The sequence below is a fragment of the Tupaia chinensis genome, unplaced genomic scaffold (genome assembly GCF_000334495.1).
Source record: "Tupaia chinensis unplaced genomic scaffold, TupChi_1.0 Scaffold000085_1, whole genome shotgun sequence".
NCBI lineage: Eukaryota > Metazoa > Chordata > Mammalia > Scandentia > Tupaiidae > Tupaia > Tupaia belangeri.
In genome coordinates, this window is record NW_006159547.1 from 8,490,882 (window position 1) to 8,502,693 (window position 11,812).

The 11,812-nt window shown below is 35.7% G+C and overlaps 1 long non-coding RNA gene across 1 annotated transcript in view; it reads left to right on the forward strand.

The window, feature by feature from the left end:
• The first annotated feature begins 8,762 nt into the window (after positions 1–8,762).
• LOC102483431 (uncharacterized) overlaps positions 8,763–11,812 on the forward strand; it is a 12,234-nt gene continuing 9,184 nt past the window's right edge. The window contains exons 1-2 of the long non-coding RNA XR_333741.1: positions 8,763–9,056; positions 9,587–9,637. This is a non-coding gene — a long non-coding RNA (uncharacterized LOC102483431). The remainder of the gene's footprint in view (positions 9,057–9,586; positions 9,638–11,812) is intronic.

Genomic DNA, 11,812 nt, shown 5'->3' on the forward strand with positions numbered 1-11,812 from the left:
CTCTCTCTCTCTCTCTCTCTCTCTCTCCCTCTCCCTCTCCCTCTCTCTCTCTCTCTCTCTCTCTCATCAAATTAAAATAAATGAATGAATACATAAATTAAATAAATAATTATTAACAAAAATTGCCAGGATCCTGACTTTTTTTATGGCTGAGTAGACTCCCTCATGTATATGTGCCATACTTTTTCAATCCATTCATCCATTCCTGGACATTTGGGTTGGTCCCATGTCTTAGCAATTGGGAATAATACCACAATAAACATGGATATGCAAGTAATTTTCCAACTGAGTGTGCTCCTATCCTTTAGATAGATACTCAGCCGTGGAACTGCTGGATCATATGGTAGTTCTATTTGTAGGTCTTCGAGGGACCTGCATATTGTTCACCATGGTGATTGTACTAATTTACATTCCCACCAACAGTTTAGGAGAGTTCCCTTATCACCACAGCCTTGCCAGCACTTATCTTTTCTTTTTTATTTTTAATCTTAGCCATTCTGATTGGGGTTAGGTGGTATTTCATTATGGTTTTGATTTGCATCTCCCTTACGATAAACGATGTTGAGCATTTTTTCATATATTCTTGGCTGTTTATATATCTTCCTTAGGGAGTTGTCAGTTCAGATCATTTGCCCATCTTTTAATTGGGTTGATCACTTTTTTTTTTCAGGTAAGCAACTTGGGTTTCCTGTATATTCTGGTTATCAATACCTTGTCTGAGGCATAGTTTGCTAATATATTTTCCTACTCCAGGGTTTGCCAGTTCACTCTATTGATTCTTTTGCTTAACAGAAGCTTTTTGGGTTATTACTTGTGCTTTAAGGAGCTTATTTTAAAAAAATCCTTGCCTGCCTCAGTGTCTCAACTGTTTCCCCTATCAATACTAGATAACACAGGGGAAACTCTTGCAGACACTGGGTTAGGCAAGGATTTTTTAAATAAGACCCCTAAAGCACAGGAAATAATCTTGAAAATAGATATATGGGATTACATCAGGTTAAAAAGCTTATGCTCAGCAAAAGAAACAGGTAAGGGTCCAGTTTCATCTTTCTGCAGGTGGATAAACACCTGTCTTTAATTTTGGTTAGTTAATATTTTTTCAGAATCTGCACACTCATTTTTAAAAGTTGGATAACTATCTACTTTGTAATTCTTCATTTGTTCTGACTTTAATAAAATAAAACTAACTCATCACTATATGATCATCCCAAATCATATCATTTTTTATGATATGACAGTACCTGTCTCTGTTTTCTCCTGCTATAGGGCGCATGCACTCGCCAGAAAGACAGAGACAGAGAGACAGAAAGTGAGAAATCACCCCACAGGGTGGATGGCCATGCCACAATCCCTTCTCCTCCATTCTCCTCTCTGGATCTTGGGCACACATGCACACGTGCCGAGCGTGAGTTTAAGCCATGGGGTCCAGGACTTGAACCACGGTGGACTCCATGGGAGTTCAGCGACATAGCCATTACGTAACTGCTGGTACCCCAAACCATACCATTTTGAAAGATAAGAAATGTATGTTGAATGATCACAGAATGTTTATATTTTAAACTACTTGAGTTTTATAATAAGCAGCAGTGAGTACCCAAACATCTCCAATTTAATGAAAATGGTACTCGGAACTCTCCAAATGCACATTACAAGTATTTGTTCATATATATAAAACAAAAGCACAAAATCAAAATACGGAATTTTTTTATCGCTTAGTTGTCAGGCTTGGTGTAAGTATAGAACTGAGGCCAAAATAATAGTGATTTCCATTTACTATGACAAGTAGCATTATAAGGCATTTATGTATATTATTTCTGATGTTGTTAATAGCTCTGCAGAAAAGGATTTATTATCTCCACTTTCAGAGATGAAGATACTGAAGCCCATGCGCCCATAGAGGTATGATCAGTCTGAGAACACACAGCCACTGAACCAGAGCTTCTGTCCAAAAATACTTGTCTGAAACCATACCCACTGGGCTACTCACATAGTGTCCTAAGGCCATTCATCTTTCAATACTTCCAAGTACTTACATATTTATACAAATGTCTGTGGAGTTGAATTGAGAGAGGATAGATACTTATTTCTCCAAGAGATAAGTTAAGAAAAGTAACCATTTTACCCCTTTTATTACTTTTCCTCTATAATAAGGGTAAAATTGTTCCCTCAAAGAGCATTGAGGTCATTAAGTTTGTTTACATTGTGTAAAATTTGTCTTTTTTTCTTTTTTAGGATTTTCTATCAGAGGGTCTGTGTGCTCTCCAGAGAGACAGAGAGGAAAAGTGAGAAATCACCACCACCACCCCCCTCCCCCAAGTGGAATGGCCACACTGTAATCCCTTCTCCTCCTCCTGGGATTTTGGGCACAGATGCACATGTGCCCAACTTGTTTTTCAAGACACCAAGTCCAGGACTCGAATCCCAGTGAGTCATGTGGGAGTCTAAAACCTTCACTACCACGCAACCTACTGGCCCTGAATTGGTCTGTTTTTTTTGTTTTGTTTTTTGTTTTTTGTTTTTTGTTTTTTTTTTTAGTAGCATTATAAGGCATTTATGTATATTATTTCTGATGTTGTTAATAGCTCTGCAGAAAAGGATTTATTATCTCCACTTTCAGAGATGAAGATACTGAAGCCCATGCGCCATAGGGGGTATGATCAGTCTGAGAACACACAGCCACTGAACCAGAGCTTCTGTCCAAAAATACTTGTCTGAAACCATACCACTGGGCTACTCACATAGTGTCCTAAGGCCATTCATCTTTCAATACTTCCAAGTACTTACATATTTATACAAATGTCTGTGGAGTTGAATTGAGAGAGGATAGATACTTATTTCTCCAAGAGATAAGTTAAGAAAAGTAACCATTTTACCCCTTTTATTACTTTTCCTCTATAATAAGGGTAAAATTGTTCCCTCAAAGAGCATTGAGGTCATTAAGTTTGTTTACATTGTGTAAAATTTGTCTTTTTTTCTTTTTTAGGATTTTCTATCAGAGGGTCTGTGTGCTCTCCAGAGAGACAGAGAGGAAAAGTGAGAAATCACCACCACCACCCCCCTCCCCCAAGTGGAATGGCCACACTGTAATCCCTTCTCCTCCTCCTGGGATTTTGGGCACAGATGCACATGTGCCCAACTTGTTTTTCAAGACACCAAGTCCAGGACTCGAATCCCAGTGAGTCATGTGGGAGTCTAAAACCTTCACTACCACACAACCTACTGGCCCTGAATTGGTCTGTTTTTTTTGTTTTGTTTTTTGTTTTTTGTTTTTTGTTTTTTTTTTTAAAGAAAAATAGGAAACTTATCAGGTCCTCAGCATTTATACCTTAATGGGCTCCTATACGGGTCAACTTTCTATCCCAGACATTTTGCCTAATGTGAAAAGTTCTATAACCCAGTATGGATATGTGATTTTCCAGGAGCAATCCCTTTGGACAATTAAAAGCATCTTGTTCATACTTTTTTTTTCATACTATATACTGCCATATGGCAACAAGAATCGACCTAACATAGCATATGGAAAACTTGCCATGCATGGGAAAACATTAAAGAAAAAATATAGAAACAAGAGATGCTGCCACTGCTCATACCACTGCATAAAAAATTTCTTTGACTCTGGTGCCAAAGCATAAATAGTTTAACATATAGCTTACATGTGATTTCCATTTTTTTAAATGTTTAAGTGTAGGTTACTAAGCAATACCTTGCCATTATTGGTCCCTGTTTGGGTACCAGTTGTATGAAAATGTATTTTTTATCTAATTATTGGCCTAAAGAGGCAAAGCCATGCCTTCTACCTTGAACAGCCTCTGACAGTCTCGAGCTTCATTTACATTACCACTGAATCTGTTTTTCAGAGCAGATATTTCCAAACTATTCACTTCCCATAGCCAAGCAGATTTAAAAACAACAAACAAAAACACTGCTAAGTTTATTTTAAAGGTATCCCCCCAAAACACTATTGAATCTGACTTCTCTTTTCTATCCCCATTGCCCTTATATACATTTTTTTTTACTTAAAAAATCGCAGTACCTGTCTCTGTTTTCTCCTGCCTAGACCTAGGTTTTTGAGGAAAAGATAATGCCACCATTATCTTTTACAACTCCATATCCCATGTAAACTAATTCTCCAGTGCCCTGAATGTCCTGCCCCATCATCTTTACCTTGCAAACTCCAACTCCTACATTAGGTATCTTTTTTCAGGAACAGTTAGTTGCTCCTTCCATCCTTCCATATCTCTCAGGATATATATTGTCAGTTATCTGTTTCTAAGATTGAGTTTCCCTCTCTGTAAACAAGTCCAGGGCAGAGACAAATTTTACAACGTTTTACACTTAAAAGGTACTTCACAGTCAGATGGTGGTTAAGGCAGTGGATCTCACAAGGTGAGCCCCAGATCCAGCAGATTGAGAAACACCAGGCACATATGCATGCATGCCCAGCATCCTGAAAGGAGAGAAAGATAGAGAACAGATTGCAGAGTGACCATTCCCTATAGGGTTGCTTTCTCACTTTCCTTCCTTGTCACATGCCCTCTGGCAAACTATATATAAATAAAGGCACTTAATAAATAATCCTGATTGAAATAATGAATCAATCAATGGTTCAGTGTATCTGTTTTAGGACAATCTAATTTTAAACACATAAAGTTATTCAAAGTAGACTTTGGAAAGTTGTTAGTGTGGGAAAAAAAAATACAGGGATAAAGGGTGAAAAAACTTCTTTAAGAATTATTTTTAATTTAACTTTATCTATTTATTTATCTTTTAATTTGACCAGAGAAGGACAGAGAGAGCAGAGAGAGAGAGAGAAAGTGAGAAAGCAAGCTGCCAGGTCCGGGACTCGAACTGCTGTTGACCATGTGGGAGTCCAACACCCCTAATCACTTTGCCATCTGCCGGCCCCAAAGGTGAAATATTTTTATATGCAATATTATATAATAATGTCACAAATGAACCTTATTAAACGGTTACTCCAAATCATTTTAATATCAAGTTATTCTCATAATGTTATAGGTCTTCTAAGTAGCTGTTGCTAGAAACAAAGTCTCTGTCCTGATTCTTTAATAATTTTCTCTATATCCTTTTATTTAATATGACAGTAGTCCTGGCAAGTTGGAATTGCTGGAATCCCTTTGAATTTCAGATTCAATATCAAATATTATTTGTCTAATGTTTACCATATATTCTATATAGTGCTTGCTACCTTTACTGTACTTTCAAGGGATTAATTTTTTCATTACATTAAAAAATTACATTCATTAATTTTTTCATTTCATTCCCATTAATGTATTTGTTTACTGGTCCATATGTCTCATTGCTACCATCATTCCTTTTACTGTATTGCTATTGCAACTCTACCTTGTCTTCCTGACTTCATACTCTTTTGTGAAATTACGTTATGTTGGATATAGTTTCCCTCAAACTCCCAAGTTTCTAAGTTTCTACAAATGTCTTCAAGCTAAACCCTTTTCTCTGAGCCCTTTGAACCCCCAACATTAGTCTCAATCCTCTTGGTATACAAATTCATGCTTGACTTCATCCACACATGACTCATGATCTTATTGGCCATTGAATCCTTTCTGGTCTTGCTAACAACTCTGGCTGCACTAGTGTCGACATTAACTTGCCACTACTAATAGTCCAGCTCACATTACTCCTCACATCTATCCCACATTTTAGAATCCCCGTCTAAATCTTGAAGATTTATTAAAATTACAGATAAGCCTCAGAGCCTTTTTTAATCCTTTAACTTTCTCCTTAATTTATACTAATCTCCTCCCTCAAAACATAAATTGCCTCTGTATCTACCAAGTTCTTAATTTTCCAATTTCATTTTCAGATAATCAATGTTGATTGTCAGCTTTTAATAATTGATTAAAATAATTGTTTTAAAGGAAGAAATTATAAATACCTTCTACATGGGTTATTCATCCTTTAGAGCTCCATGTGAGACTCAAAAAAGAAAAATATATTGAGTCATACATAGGAAAATAAAATCTAAAAAAACAGTGCTACATCAACCTTGAGGCTGCTAAAATAACTATCACAATAAATAAATGTCATTGTCGTCTTTACCTATTGAATACAAGATTTTTTCAGGGCTGAAAGAAGATCCTCATGGTTTATATTTAGACATTTCACTGTTGCTCAAGGTTTGTTTATTTTTAATCTGAGAGAAATACCATATAAGTACATTTAAATTTACCAAAGCATATTTTTCTTGACATATATATGCAGTCCACTGTTTATAAGTATTTTCCAAAAGTTTGTTATAATATGCTTATTTGGAACTTCATTTTCCCAGAGAAATTAAGTTTTAAGTTTGCCAGTACCAGATAGAAGTCAATTTCATCAGTGTGACTAAAACAAATAATAATAGCATTGTTTCTGCTTTATTTCCATATTTTTTTCACAATAGGGCATTTTTATGACACAGTCCCTTCTCCCCATTTCTCTATCATATCAGAATTTGATATGATACACACACTGCTCAGCTTGAATTTCAAGCAGTCAAAACTGGAAATTTAAACCACATAGTCGGCCATGTGGGATCCAGCTCTCTTAACCACCACGCCACAGGACTGGCCATTTTTCTCTCTCTGCTTCTAGGTCCTACTTCATTTTCAAAACCCAAGTCAACTGGAGGCTCCCATCAAATTGTAAGGGGAAGAATTGGATTACTAGTTCAGAATTCATTACTAGTTCTCATTAATAATTTTTTACCAATTCATAAAGTAGGTGCTTATTAATTTTGATTAATTCACCTCCTTCATTGAAATCTCTAATCTCCACCTAGAAATAAGTTCCTATTTATTTACATTTCCATAGCATTTTGTCGATACCCTCTTCTGTTTAATGTAATAATATGGAATTACATATGTGACATCATATTCAATATATCACTTTTTAAAAACAGGGTTTATATTATTAATATTCTCACACATCAATGTATAATTTCTTTGAAGACAGGTTTTTTATGATTAATATTCACACATATCAATCAATCAATATTTGTGAAAAGAGAAAGCATCTGAAAAATATGAAGGAATAAAAAAATATCTTTTTTAAAATATCTGAGTGTAAAGGAAACCTGGTAATGAGGAACATTTTCTACCTATGTAGTATTCTTTTCAGAGTACAGACAGACCATTGTTACTAGAGAAAGTTTTAAAAATGAAATTCAGTTTCCTAAGGACAAATACATTCTACAGTAGCAATATAACTCTCCAAAGATGTTTTGATAAACAGGTTACTAATATTTCTCTAAGAACTATAGAGTTTATGCTTTTGCTTTTATTTTGCAATTATAGAAATTACACCTTTAGGAATATAGTAAATCTTTTACAGTTTTAAAAAGAAATGAAAAAATAATAAACTAAGTTATTGTCAGTCACTATGAGTATGACATGGAGCTTATTGCCTATTTGCTATATGTAACATTAAATATAAATTTAGAAAGATATAGAAGAAAACAACTCAATATTAGGCCCCCATCTAACAAAGAAACCACATTGTAACTATTGGCACCATAGTAGAACATGACACATGAAACCAACAACAAAATTGGAATATAAATCATGATTCCATTTTTTTATCATATAAAAATATTGAGGATGTTTCATCCAGATAATTTTTTTAGAATTATTTTATGTAATTTTATTATTATTATTATTATTTATTTTGACCAGAAAAAGAGAGAGGAAAAGTGAGAAAGCAAGCCACCAGGTCCAGGATTGAATCATGATCAGCCATGTGGGAGTCCAGTCCCTTAACCACCATGCCACCTGCTGGCCCCCAGATTAAAAATTTAAGAGCAAGAAAATGCTGTTAGGTTAGGACATTAGGAGTCATACCATGAGAAGTCTGTGAAAACATCATAGGAAGTATATATTATGAAAAAACTACAGATGGGTTTCAAAAAATTTTGCACCAAAATAAACTTATGCTTTAATAGCTTTTTCCATGATGTTGTTTAAGTCCCTATATATGTCCTGTCCTACTATGTACTAGTATCATCAACTCCCAACTAAGACACACATACCCAAAGGGATGAGAACAAAATGCATAATACAAAGAACTATGTTGTGACAGGAAAATATGTTATTAAAATAAATTACTGTGTGATGCACATTTATTTTAGTGTAGAAAATTTATTTGACTTGTTCTCAATCTAGGCAGTTTAGAAGTTAATATTTAATTTGAGAAATAAGCATAAAATTCCTTCTTCCTTATTATGATTTCTTTGGTACTTTTATTAGAAACTGAAAAAAAAGGAAGAGTGATGATGAGATAAGGAAACACTTTCATTTAGATTCTTTCCAGCCAATTTGTTAAATATTGTTGGGAGGGAAAATTGAAAGTTGTAATTAAATTAGTGTTTTGATTACCAGTGGGTTTCATTTTTTTCTTACTCTGAACTCAATTATCCAAGATAATTGAGATCCATCTTTATGGCACTAAGAAAAGTGCTTCAAAACAGAAAAAGTCAATTTGGAGAAGTGAGAACTGAGGAAATTGAAATCAGAAACCTACCCCCAGTCCTCCTATTCTCACCTCTGGCTTACCCTCACCACCCCTACTCTTAGGAGACTGCACAACACACACTCTTGTACAAAAAGGGAGAAACCGAGTGTGATAAATATCATCTATGTGTCTCAGAATTCTAGGTTACCATAGCAGCGGAGCACTTAAGGTATACTGATGTAGTGTGGTTGGAACTGGAATATTAACTTAAGAAGCTTAACACTGTTTCTCTCAGATTTAAGGACAGAAAGAAAACATAGAAAGAAAGCTTACTAATAAATATATAGCTGCAGGACTTGTCTTAAAGTGAAGGTTTTTAGATTGTCTGTCATGAAAACAACTATTGACAAAAAAACTTATGTACTTACAACCCTACTAAGAGATCTTGACCATGTAGGTAGCTGAAGAAACTCTACAACTGTCAGTAAAGCAACTTTATGATTATAATCCCAGTCTTGCTGAGAAATACAGCAAAGTTTCCATCAAGGACGTCATGTTTTCTCAGATGTTCTGTGAACCATCCCACTCTGGTAATTATCTGCTGCTGAGTAAGTCCTTTGCATTTTATTCAAGGATATCCCCATAAAACCCAACCAAGATGGCTAAAATAGATTATCTTCTCATCAGTATGCTCTGAAAATAGTGCATAACAAAATTTCATTTACCCCCCAAACTTTTTGCTAGAGAGATAATACCTAAACATAGAAATGACTGGGACATCTCTAAAGTCGAATGACATTTGTAAAATAGACAATTTTTCCAAAGAAGATAAGGTATAGTTTGATTTATCTAGCATATTCTAAAAAAGTTTTTCTTTTAAAACAGTCCTTTTAGTTGGTGACATAATCCTATACATGTGATAATATAGATCAGATTATCATTACATACATAAAAGTAGTTATGATTCATCTTCAAGATTTTATTAGTCATCAAAAAGTGAAATTATTTTGAAGAGTATTTTATTTTATTCTAGTGCTTTCAAAATTAGGCAGAATTTTAAAGTCTATAACCTACACAGAAAAATTGACTAATCAAAGTATTTTGTTTCCAACCATGCCAGATAACGCAATTTACTGAAATTGATGTAATGCCCTCTCTAGATTAGTCATTGGTAAGTCTATTATTTTCTTCCTATGAATATGTGAGTAAGATACAGAATAAAGAAAGAGAGCCTAGGAGTTGTGGGAGAGAAAAAGGAAGGAAAGAAATGGGGGAAATAAAAAAAGGAGGAAGGTAAAAATATATTTCCACAAAACTTCATGTAGAAGATCCCGCACCATGTCCAGTACCTAAAAGTTGGTTGTTTTTAATATTAAAGCAGACATATAAATGGCATTTAATAAATGTTTTGAATAGATCTGAATCACAATGGCTAGAAATTTAGCTATTAATCAGTCTACCAATGACTAATCTAAAGAGGCAATTATAATCAATTTTAGTAAATTGTGTTATCTAGCATGACTAGAAACGACTTAGGAGCCGAAAGCAGTCTCCAGCTGACTGCCTGAAGAAAAACAGACTTTGGTCCTATAATCATATGGAACTGGATCCTGCAAACACCTGCGTGAGCAAGGAAGCGTCTCCCTAAGAGCCTGCAGACAAATGCAAACACCGGGGCTGGCAGGTGGCATGATGGTTAAGGGTGCTGGACTCCCACATGGCTGCCCACAGTTTGAGTCCCAGACCTCCTGGTGACTTGCTTTCTGTCTCTCTCTCTCTCTCTCCCCCCTCTCTTTCTCACTGTGTCCCTCTCTAGTCAAATTTAAAAATAAATAAATAAGTAAAGTTAAATAAAATAATTCTTTAAAAAATTACAAACACCTTGACTTTAGGTAGGTGAGATGAGTACCAGACATCTTTTTTTCTTTCTTTCTTTTTTTTTTTTTTTTTTTTTTTTTTTTTTTTTGAGAGGTTTTTCTGTTGGGTGTGTGCGCTCGCCAGAAAGACAGAGAGACAGAAAGCGAAAAATCACCCCTTCGGGGGGATTGCCACGCTACAACTCCTCCATTCTCCTCTTGGAATCTTGGGCATGCACGCTCACATGTGCAGCGTAAGTTTAAGCCACCAGGTCCAGGCCTCGAACTGTGGTCAACTATCTGGCAGCCCAGCGACGTAGCCACTATGCCATCTGCTGGTCCCATGAGTACTAGACTTATCATCTATAGGACAACTCTAAAACAATATATTAGTGTTATCTGAAATCACTAACTGTGGTAATTTGTCATGGCAGTAATAGAAAACCAGTACCAAAGGGTTCTAATCTAGCAGACAACAAGAAATACAAACATTAAATGAGATGTGGCAAATGCTTAACGAATTGTATATCCGAAGCACTGTGGGTATATTTAGTTCACCATAACAAAACACAATAGACTTAAATACCAAATACCACATGGCTTAAATAACAAAAACAGCTTTCCATACAATTATGGAGGCTAGAAGTCCAACATACAGGTGTTGGCAGGTTTGGTTCTAGGGCCTGTCTCCTTGGTTTACAAATGGCCACCTTCTCACTGTTTTCTCACATGGTCTTACTTACATGAGTGTACATGTCTGTATCCTAATCTCCTCTTGTTTTAGAGTAAGATTTTCCTAGAGGGCACATGCACTCTTGGGAGAGACAGAGCAGAGAGACAGAAAGCAAGAAATCACCCCTGCATCCTAGGAGGATGGCCATGCCACAATCCTTTCTCCTTCATTCTCCTCTTAGGATCTTGTGCAGCATGCCTTTCAAGTAACCGGTCTGGGACTCAAACTGCTGTAGGCCATGTGGGAGTCTAGCAACATAACTGTTACAACATCAGTGGATCCCCTAATCTCCTCTTTTTAAAAAGTATATCAGTCACATCCAATTAGGACCCACTCATATGATCTCACTTTACATTACTAAAAGACTTACTTCCAAAGGATAACATTCTGAGTTACTAGGGGTAAGGACTTTAGCATCTGAACTGGGGGGGCGGGGGGGGGTGAGAACAAACTTCAGCTCATCACAGTGGGATGACTGAGAGAAAGAACTCGGAGAAAATGTCATAAAAGAGTGGAGATACTTGAGCAAGCTACTATTTCCAGACAAAGGAGTGGTAGAAGGGCATCAAGCACAGATGGAGTATCACATGTGCAAAAGCAAAGAGTCTTGAAAACTACTCCACTTTCACACATATATTTGATCAAATATTTAGAAGAATACAAATTTCTAGGTCAAACTCCCTTTACTCACTGTCTATTATCTTACTTCAAACCCAGGTATAACCACTGTTAACCAATTCAATTTTTTTTTTTTTTT